The sequence below is a fragment of the Apodemus sylvaticus genome, chromosome 8, assembly GCF_947179515.1.
Source record: "Apodemus sylvaticus chromosome 8, mApoSyl1.1, whole genome shotgun sequence".
NCBI classification, from domain to species: Eukaryota; Metazoa; Chordata; class Mammalia; order Rodentia; family Muridae; genus Apodemus; species Apodemus sylvaticus.
The window spans coordinates 45,597,584-45,607,444 of record NC_067479.1 but is presented as its reverse complement, the minus strand read 5'-3'; the positions used below and the strand labels follow the sequence as shown (position 1 = coordinate 45,607,444).

Below are 9,861 nucleotides of genomic sequence, written 5' to 3'. Positions count from 1 at the left end.
TTTCTGGGTCTTCAATCCTATTCCATTGATCTACCTGCCTGCTACTGTACCAGTACCATGCAGTTTTTTAAAACTATTGCTGTGTAGTACTGCTTGACGTCTTGGATACTGATTCCCCCAGAAGTTCTTTTACTGTTGAGAATAGTTTTAGCTATCCTGGGTTTTTTGTTATTCCAGATGAATTTGAGAATTGCTCTTTCTAACTCTATGAAGAACTGAGTTGGAATTTTGATGGGTATTGCGTTGAATTTGTATATTGCTTTTGGCAACATGGCCATTTTTTACTATATTAATCCTGCCAATCCACAAGCATGGAAGATTTTTTCATTTTCTGAAGTCTTCTTCAATTTCCTTCTTGAGAGACCTAAAATTCTTGTCACACAGATTCTTGTCACTTGTTCGGTTAGAGTCACAACAAGCTACTTTATATTGTTTTTGGCTATTGTGAAGGGTGTCATAATCAGAAGCTGGAAAGAACCCAGATGCCCCTCAATGGAGGAATGGATACAGAAAATGTGGTATATTTATAAAATGGAATACTATTCAGCAATTAAAAACAATGAATTCATGAAATGCTTAGGCAAATGTTTGGAACGGGAAAATATCATCCTAAGTGAAGTTACCCAACCACAAAAAACACACATGGAATGCAGTCACTGATAAGTGTATATTAGCCCAGAAGCTCGTATATCTAAGACACAACTCACATATTAAATCATCCCCAAGAAGAAGGAAGGAGAGGGCCCTGGTCCTGGAAGGTCTTGATGCAGCATTGTAGGGAAATACCAGGACAGAGAAGTGGGAGGGGGTTGATTGGAGAAAGGGCAGAGGGAAGAGGGCTTATGGGACTTATGTGAAGTGGGGAACCAGGAAAGGGAAAATCATTTGGAATGTAAACAAAGAATATAGAAAAATAAATAAATAAATAAATAAATAAATAAATAAGAGAGAAAAATTAATATCATGCTTTAGAAACTCTCCTACCCTGTATAAATTCTAATTAATAAAAAATTATCTCATATTTATTATATACATTCTTTAGATACATCTCAGGCATTCTGAACAGTGACAAATAGCTTGGGAATATATATACTATACTTCCTCTTGAATGTCTAACACCCTGCTACCTTGGGCCACAGTCCTCAAGTATAGTGTTATAAAGAGAAACAGGATGAATGAGAAGAGGTTGAGATACTCGTATACAAATAACTCCCACCATGTTTAAGCTGCTTGCTTTTTTAATTCACTATCAATTCACTCAACTTTGTTGTTGTGAGGTATCAAGTATTGTCTAGAGTTGTGGTACAGTTGATGTTTTGTGTGTGTGTGTGTTTCTACAAAATCTTAGAACTTTCGAGATTGTCATCTCATTAGGAACTTTTTAAAATCCAATCCTTCTCATCTCTCTAGAAATCTGAAAAATCATAAGACATATATGGTTGATTGACTACCTTCTTTCAATTCTCAGTTGCCAAAACATTGAATATGTACCTATAAATTGAAACAAGAGCATTTTCTTCCATTCAAATCAATTTACTTCAAATTGCACTCTGCATGATTTTTAGTTTTTTTGTGGTAGACAATTACATTATTTCCTTTTTCTTCTCTATTGTATGGTTTCCAGAGGAGTTTTTGTTTGGTTAACAGCTTCTGACAAACAAATGTGAAACAGAAGGTGGTAGAAGAAACTTACTTATTCAGTTTCAGATTTGAGGAATAAAAACTTGCATAAATGTCTAAACTGCCATTTTGAAGAAAGCCTAGGTTTTGGGGCCTGTTATATGACAACAGATAGAACTCGACCCCCATACCAAACACACACTAATTCCATTCTAGTTCTTAAGCATGTCTAACTACTTACTTCTTATTCTTTCATGCATTTTGAGAGAGAATCATCTCATATTACTAAGTAATTCAACAGGTTATTGATAGATATGTCAAACAGGTAATTATAAAACTACTTAAAATTATAATAGCAATGAACATAAAGTTACATAAAAGTTATAAGATGAATACAAGGAAAAAACAGAGACAAAGAACAGGATGCTTAATGTTTAATTCACTATCTGCTTGGTGGTTTTATAGCTTCAAGTATTTTCTAGAGTTGTGGTACAGTTGTGTTTGTGTGTGTGTGTGTGTCTACTGTGTGTGTATATTTCATGAGTGTTTGTGTGTCTCTACAAAATCTTAGAACTTGAGGGCTACTTAGTCTGTCATCCCAATAGTAACTTCTAAATATCTCATTTAGAGAGATATCTAGAGAGATGGGCAAGGGGCAATTTATGAGAGGATGTCTATAAAATTAATGGGACTTGCAGGGAGTGGGGACCCAGAAAAGGGGAAATCATTTGAAATGTAAATAAAAATATATAAATAAAAAATTAATTCAATAAGATTCTATTGGTTTAGTAATGTATATTAGTAAACAAATAAGAATGAAAACATGAAAAGATTTTATAAGAAGAAACAAAATCAAAGAATAAGCTAATAAGTTAATGTTGTATATTACAGAGAAGTCAAGAAAGAGTGGTAATAAAACTTTATTGGCAGACACATCATTTTTTTTCAAGACATATCCATAGCCACAGAGGTAAGTTAAATAATTATTCTACATGGGTGGCCATACTGGAAACACAATCATTTGACACCATTTGGATATTATCTCTCATTATCAAAATGGGAACATACCTAGAGAAAAGTACCACATACTTCTATCAGGGATCCTAAACATCAGAAAATTTCCTGAAATAGAATAATTGCACCATGAGAAGATTTCCAGTTGATTTCACTCTATATCTCTTAGCAATGACTTAATTTTTTAATTTTTATTAATTAATTATTTTATATACTCCATATTTTATTCCCCTCCCTGTCAACCCCTGTCCACACTCAGACTGTTTCACTTCCCATACCTTCTTCCCATCCCCTGTCTCCATGTGGATGTTCCTATCCCTTCTCCCACCTGACCTCTAACCTCCATGGGGCCTCCAAGCTCTTGAACATTAGGTGTATCATCTCTGAATGAACACAGACTGGGCATCCTCTACGGTATGTGTGCAAGGGGCCTCATACCAGCTGCTGTATTCTGCCTGTTTTGTGATCCGGTGTTTGAGAGATCCCAGAGTTCCAGATTAATTGAGACTGCTGTTCTTCCTAAAGGGTCACCCTCAGCTTCATTCAGCCTTCCCTAATTCAACATCAGGGGTCAGCTGCTTCTGTCCATTGGTTGGGTGCAAATATCTGCATCTGACTTTTTCAGCTTCTTGGTGTGTCTTCTGGACTGCTGTCATGTTAGGTCCCTTTTTGTGAGCACTCCACAGCCTCAGTGATAGTGTCAGGCCTTGGGATCCCCCCTTGAGCTGGATCCCACTTTGGGTCTATCGCTGGATCTTCTTTTCCTTGGGCTCCTCTCCATTTCCATCCCTCTAATTTTTTCAGACAGGAACATTTATGGGTCAGAGTGATGACTGTGGGATGGCTCTTCTCTCCCTCATTTGAAGCCCTTTCTTCTTGCTTATAGGTGGGCTCTATAAGTTCCCTCTCCCTACTGTCAGGCATTTCACCTAAGGTCCCTCCCTTTCAGTCCTGTGAGTCTTTCACCTCCCAGGTCTCTGGTGCATCAGTCCAACTTCGGAGGGAGAAGAAAGCAATCACAAGTGGGAAAGGAGGAAGGGGCCTGGGATGGGAAGTGGACAGGGAGGGGTAGTGGGGGGAGAGGGAAATCTGATCTGACATTGGGGAGCAGAAAGGACTGAAGGCCTGGGGGCCAGCAGAAAGAATGGAAACAGCAATGACTTTTTAATGAGATGATATAGCTTCAGATCATTTCTCAGTTGATCCACTGACAAAACAAACTCATTATTTCAAACTACAATTTTATAATTTCCCAGTGTATTTTCTTTTTCTTTTTGTAAGTTTGAATCTTTTTTTTTCATTCCAGATTTTATCCCCATCCTGGTCCACCCTTGGACTCTTCCACATCCCATACTTCTCCCCCACCCCCATTTCCAAGAGGATGTCCCAATACTCCCTCCCACTGAGTCCAGACCCAGCAGTCTTCTGCTATATACGTGTTGAGGCCTCATGTCAGCTGGTGTATGCTGCCTGGTTGGTGGCTCAGTGTATGGAAGATCTTGGGGGTCCAGGTTAATTGAGACTGCTGGTATTCCCGTAGGGCCACCCTTATCCTTAGCTTCTTCCAGCTTTCCCCTAATTCAACCATAGTCGTCCAGTGTATTTTCAATTGTGCCTGTTATGATTACTGTCCTGATTGTCTACTATAAATCCCAACATAAGAACTAGTTTTCCCAAATTGCTTACTATATCAACATTTATTTGCTCGTAATTTGCTTATAATTCTTCTGACTTCTAAAATTCGAAATTGTTGTTAACTCTCTTTACATTGAAAATGACATCTATAGTAATAAATCCTAAAATGTTGCTCAGACTTTTGCTTTAAGAAGGCAAATAAAGCCAAATATAAATAAACCATCAAATACATTTCACAGTTGGTTCAGACCCATTGAAGTTTTCTGAAAAACTGGTAGAATATGTAACAATACCTATGCTCACACTTCAAGATTGCTAACTCAATTTGAAAATAAATGTAGAAAGACCAAACTTAATTTATGTTTTGTCATTGTTTAGATTTTTTAAATAGTTGTTGTTAATTTTTAGGTTTAAATTTAAAATAGCTTTTAGTAATCTTTGTAGCTGCTTATATTCTCATGCTTATTAGGTTTCCCCAAAAAATGTTTTCAGTGTCTCACATGTAAGACTGAGGGATGCTGCCCAGTTAGTTTCGATTGGTAAATAAAGCTGCCAGCAGCTAATGGTTGAGCAGAGAGATAGAGGCAGGACTTTTAGGGTTCCCAGGCAAGAGACAGAAGAGGAGCAGGAGGGAGAGAGCCTCCAAGCCTAGAAATGAGAGGAGGCATCACACCTGAGAGGTGCAGTGGTCAGACAGTATAGACTTCATGTATTTTCCAGGGATCATGGCCCAAGAAGGCTGCATTTCTGAGCCTAGGGCAACAAAGATAAAATTTAGATTTTAATAAGAGCAGGGATATCAGGGATATCAGAGGGCCTGGACCAGCCATGTGTAGGTTAGGAAATAGCACAACCAATGAACTATTTAACTCATAATAAAATGTGAAAGTTTAAAAACTGTGTGTGTGTGTGTATGTGTGTGTGTGTGTGTGTATGCACATGCACTCACATGTGCATGTGCATGTCTTTCATTTAGGAATCCAGAGTATTGGAGGTAGCAAAAAGCACCACTGCCACCACCAGTGTGGATTTGTATAGCATTAATTGGACTCAGCTATAACTCTTAATATTGTTATACTTCTTAAATAACATATTCCAGGATATTAAAAACTGCACCTGAAATGAAACAGTCTTATGAGTGAAGCTGTCATTCTTGATTTTTTAGTGTTTTGTCTGGTAAATAAGGTAGTAAATGAAGAGGACAAATCTGAACTCTAGACAAATGAAAACATTTTTGAGAAAATTTTCAACCTACAATTCTTGTGTCTCAGCTTTGTAACCTACACAGGACAGAAAAGTATGTAAAAATTACATAATAACTTTACACAACTCAAGGTAGCATATGCAGAGACATATTTCAGGATCTAATTGGAAGATTTTATTGATGTTATCATAGTGCATGAGAAATCCAATTAAATGTCATTAGTGCACAAATATAGGTCAATAGTTAATGTATAAGTGGAGGTAAGTGTGAAAGACATTTCTAATGTAATTGCATCATATCTTAGCTTTTAATATTGATGAAGGATTCACAAACATAGTTGAAAATATAAGCTGTTATAATCTACATATGTACTTTCAGATAATCTTTTTCATTTTGTGTAATATTTTTTATCTATTCATTTTTATCCCAATATTAGCTCCCCTTCTCCTAATATCACCTCCCAATGAACTCCCTATTTCTTCCCCCTTCTCTAGGAGACCCTCATCTAGTATCAAAGCCCCTCCAGTCCCTGCCAGCACATCAGGTTACTGAAGGACTAGGTACATCCTCCCTCTCTAAGGACAGACTAGGCAATCCATTTAGGGAAAGGGATCCACAGGAAGGCAGGCAGGCAGGCAGGCAGATTAGTGGAGAACCCCTACTCCTTGCAGTTAGGTACAAAGCCTCTCATTTTCTGCTTATCTACAGGGGCCTTAGTTCAGCTCATGCTCATTCTGGCTGATGATTCAGTCTCTTGGAGCCCCCATGGTCCTAGGTCATTTGACTCTGTAGGTCCTTCTGTGGAGCATCTATTTTCTTCAGATCCTTCTCCCAAATCTTTGCTAAGAAACCTAAGCTCTAATAGTTGGCTGTGGATTTCTGCATCTCTTTCTATTGGCTGCTAGGTAGAGCTTCTCAGAGGACAGTTACTTTAGATTCCTGTCTGCAATTATAACAGAGTATCATTAACGATGTCAGGGATTAGTCTAATGAAACTGGTCTCAATTTGGAGTAGTCATTGGTTGGCCATTCCCTCTATCTCTGCTCTATTTTTGTCCTCGTAAACCTTGTAGGCAGGACACATTTTGAGTCAAAGTTTTTGTGAGTGGGTTGCTGTCTTTATCCATCCACTGGGAGTCCTGCTTCAGGAAGTAGGTATTTACATATCTATATCCATGACAGCTTAAAGTCTCAGAAGAATTGCACCCATAGACTACCTGGGACCTCCTTCCATCCCAGGTATCTGGCACATCTCAGATTTCTCTTCTCATGTGCCCCTCTCCCTATATCTGATATACCTACCCCCTTCCCTGTTTTTATCTTCATCCCCTTTCCCACTCAATTCCCTCCTTCCATTGACCACCAATATCTATTTTGTTTTCCCTTCTGAGAAAGATTCAAACTTCCTCCCTTGAAACATACTTGATATTTAACTTCTTTGGTTCTGTTGATTACAGCATGGTAATCATATATCCATTTATAAGTGAGCACATGCCCTGCATGACATCTTGGGTCTCGGTTAAGTTAATCATGATGGCGTCTATTAGTTCCATTAATTCTTTTTTTTCCTGCACAATTCACAATATCATTATTTTTAAGGGATAAGTAGTATCCAACTTTATAGATTAACCATATTTTCTTTATCCATTTTTTCAGTTGAAGAACAACAAAGTTGTTTCCAGTTTCTGGATATCACAAATAAAGCTGCTATGAACATAGTTGAACAAGTGTCCTTGTGCAATGATAAAATATTACTTGGGTATATGCAGAGGAATGGTATAGCTGGGTCTTGAGGTAGATTTATTCCAAATATTCTGAGAAACCTTCAAATTAATTTCCAGAATGGTTGTTCAAGTTTGTACTCTCTTCAGCAGTGGAGAAATGTTCCCCTTGCTCCATAACCTTGCCAGCATGAGCTGTTCATTGAGTTTTTGAACTTACCCAACCTGGTGGATGTAAAATAGAATCTCAGCGTGTTTTTGATCTGTATTTCCCTGATGACTGAAGACATTAAACACTTCTTTAGGTGCTTTTTGGCTATTTGAGATTCCTCTTTTGAGAATTGTCTGTTTAGCTTTGTCCCTTCTTTTTTTAATTTTGCCATTTAGTTTGTTGGTGTCTAGCTTCTTGAGTTCCTTATGTAGTTTTGATATTAGCCCTCTGTGAGACTTATGGTTGGTGAAGATATTTTCCCAGTCTCTAGGATACTGTTTTGTCTTAATGACAATATCCTGTGACTTACAGAAGCTTTTCAGTTTCACAGGTCCTATTTTATTAATTCTTTTTTTATTCACAATGAAAATGTTTTATTTCATTTTGTCATGGACTCCCTCCTGGCCTGCTTCATATATTCTTGATGGGCTAGTGGGGCCAGCATTGGCACTTATTGTCTAGCTTAGTTTCTGGGAAGTTCTCATTCAAGTCATCATGGGTCAACTGGTCAAAGGAAATTATGTTCTTCATTTTTTCTAACTGCTTCTGATATTTGTGGATCCAGACCTGAGATCAATACACAAACTCAGAACAGTCCTTCCCATCCTTCTTCTTCTCATTGCCTACCAGGGCCATGGATGTATCCTCAGACACAGAGATCTTCAAGTCAATATACTTCTTTTCAAAATCAACCACAAAGCTGCACTTGGCCACATTGGACTCATGGTAAGTCCAGTCAATTGCTGGTGGTTTTTTCAGACAGATTAGCTTTTTGGGGTATGATTTCTCCAAATGCTGTCCAATCAATGGTTTTTAGAGCAAGTTTATGCCCAGCCGCTTTGGGATACTTAACTAACCACTGGTGGGATGCTGTCTCCAGCAGCAGGGACCCATTTATTAATTCTTGACCTTAGTGCCAGTTATAGTAAGGGTTTTACAGCTGTGAACAGACACCATGATCAATGTAAATCTTATAAAGGACAACATTTAGTTGGGGCTTGCTTACTGGTTCAGAGGTTCAGTCCATTATCATGAAGGCAGGTGCACGGCAACATCCACACAACATGGTACAGGCAGAGCTGAGAGATCTACATCTTCATCTGAAGACTGCTAGTAGAATACTGACTTTCAGGCAGCTAGACTGAAGATCTTAAAGCTCATGACCACAGTGACTCAGTTATTCCAAAAAGGCCATACCTCCTATTAGTGCCAATCCTTGGGCTAAGCATATTCAAATTGTGACAGTGCCTGAGCTTTTGCTATTCAGTTCAGGAAGTTGTTTCGTATACTGACAAGCTCAATAATATTCCCCACTTTATGTTCTATTAGATTTAGTATATCTGGTTTAACATTGATGCCTTTGTTCTTTTAGTTGTGAGTTTTGTGCAGGGGGATAAATATAGATCTATTTGCATTCTTCCACAAGTAGAAATCGTGTTAGACCAGAACCATATCTTGAAGATGAACTCCATTTTCTATTTTTTTATTCTTTGTCAAAATTTAAATATCTGTATGTTTGTGGGATTATTTTTTTTTTGTCTTTGATTCAATTCAAAGACTGTTTTTATACCAGTACCATGCAGATTTATAACCATTGTTGAAGGCACTGATAGTGATACTTACTGAAGTTCTTGTATTGTTCAGGATTGTTTTATCTATTTGAGTTTTTGTTTTTCCATTTGAAGTTGAGAATTGTTTTTTTAAGATCTTTGAAAATATGTGTTAGAATTTTGATGGAATTGCCTTGAATCTGTATACTGCTTTGGTAGGATGTGCATTTTCACTATTTTAATCCTTCTAATCCATGTACATGGGAGATCTTTCCATTTTCTGACATATTACTCAATATTTTTTCAGTGGCTTGAACTTTTTGTGATACAGATCTTTCACTCTTTTGGTTAGAGTTGCACCAAGAAATGTTACATTATTTGTGGCTATTGTGAAGAGTATTATGACCCCTAACTTCTTTCTCAGTCTGTTTATCTATTAAGTAGAGGAGGGCTACTGATTTCTATGAGTTGATTTTGAATCCCGCCACTTCACTGAACGTGTTTATTAGTTGTGGGAGTTATCTGATAAATGTTTTGTGGTCACTTATGTATACTATTACATCATTTGGGAATAATAGTACTTTGACTTATTCCTTAACAATTTGTATTCCCTTAATCTCCTTTAGTTCTATTTCTCTAGCGATAATATTAAGTACTATATTTAAGAGATGGGAGAGAGTGGACAGCCTTATCTTGACCCTGATTCAAGTGGAAATGGTTTGAGTTTCTCTCCAATTAATTTTATGTTAGTTGTTAGCTTACAGAATGTTGCATTTATTGTGTTTATGTATGCTTCTTGTATCTTTGCTTACTCCAATATATTTATCACAAAGGCATACTGGATTTTGTCAAACTATATTTTTTGGCATCTAGTGATGATCTTGTTGGTTTTTTTTCAGTTTGTTT

At 37.3% G+C, this 9,861-nt stretch overlaps 1 pseudogene; it reads right to left on the bottom strand.

Annotated features, from left to right (window-relative positions):
• Positions 1-7,816: 7,816 nt before the first annotated feature.
• Positions 7,817-9,000, bottom strand: LOC127691168 (ATP synthase subunit d, mitochondrial-like; annotated as a pseudogene).
• Between the last annotated feature and the right edge of the window lie 861 nt (positions 9,001-9,861).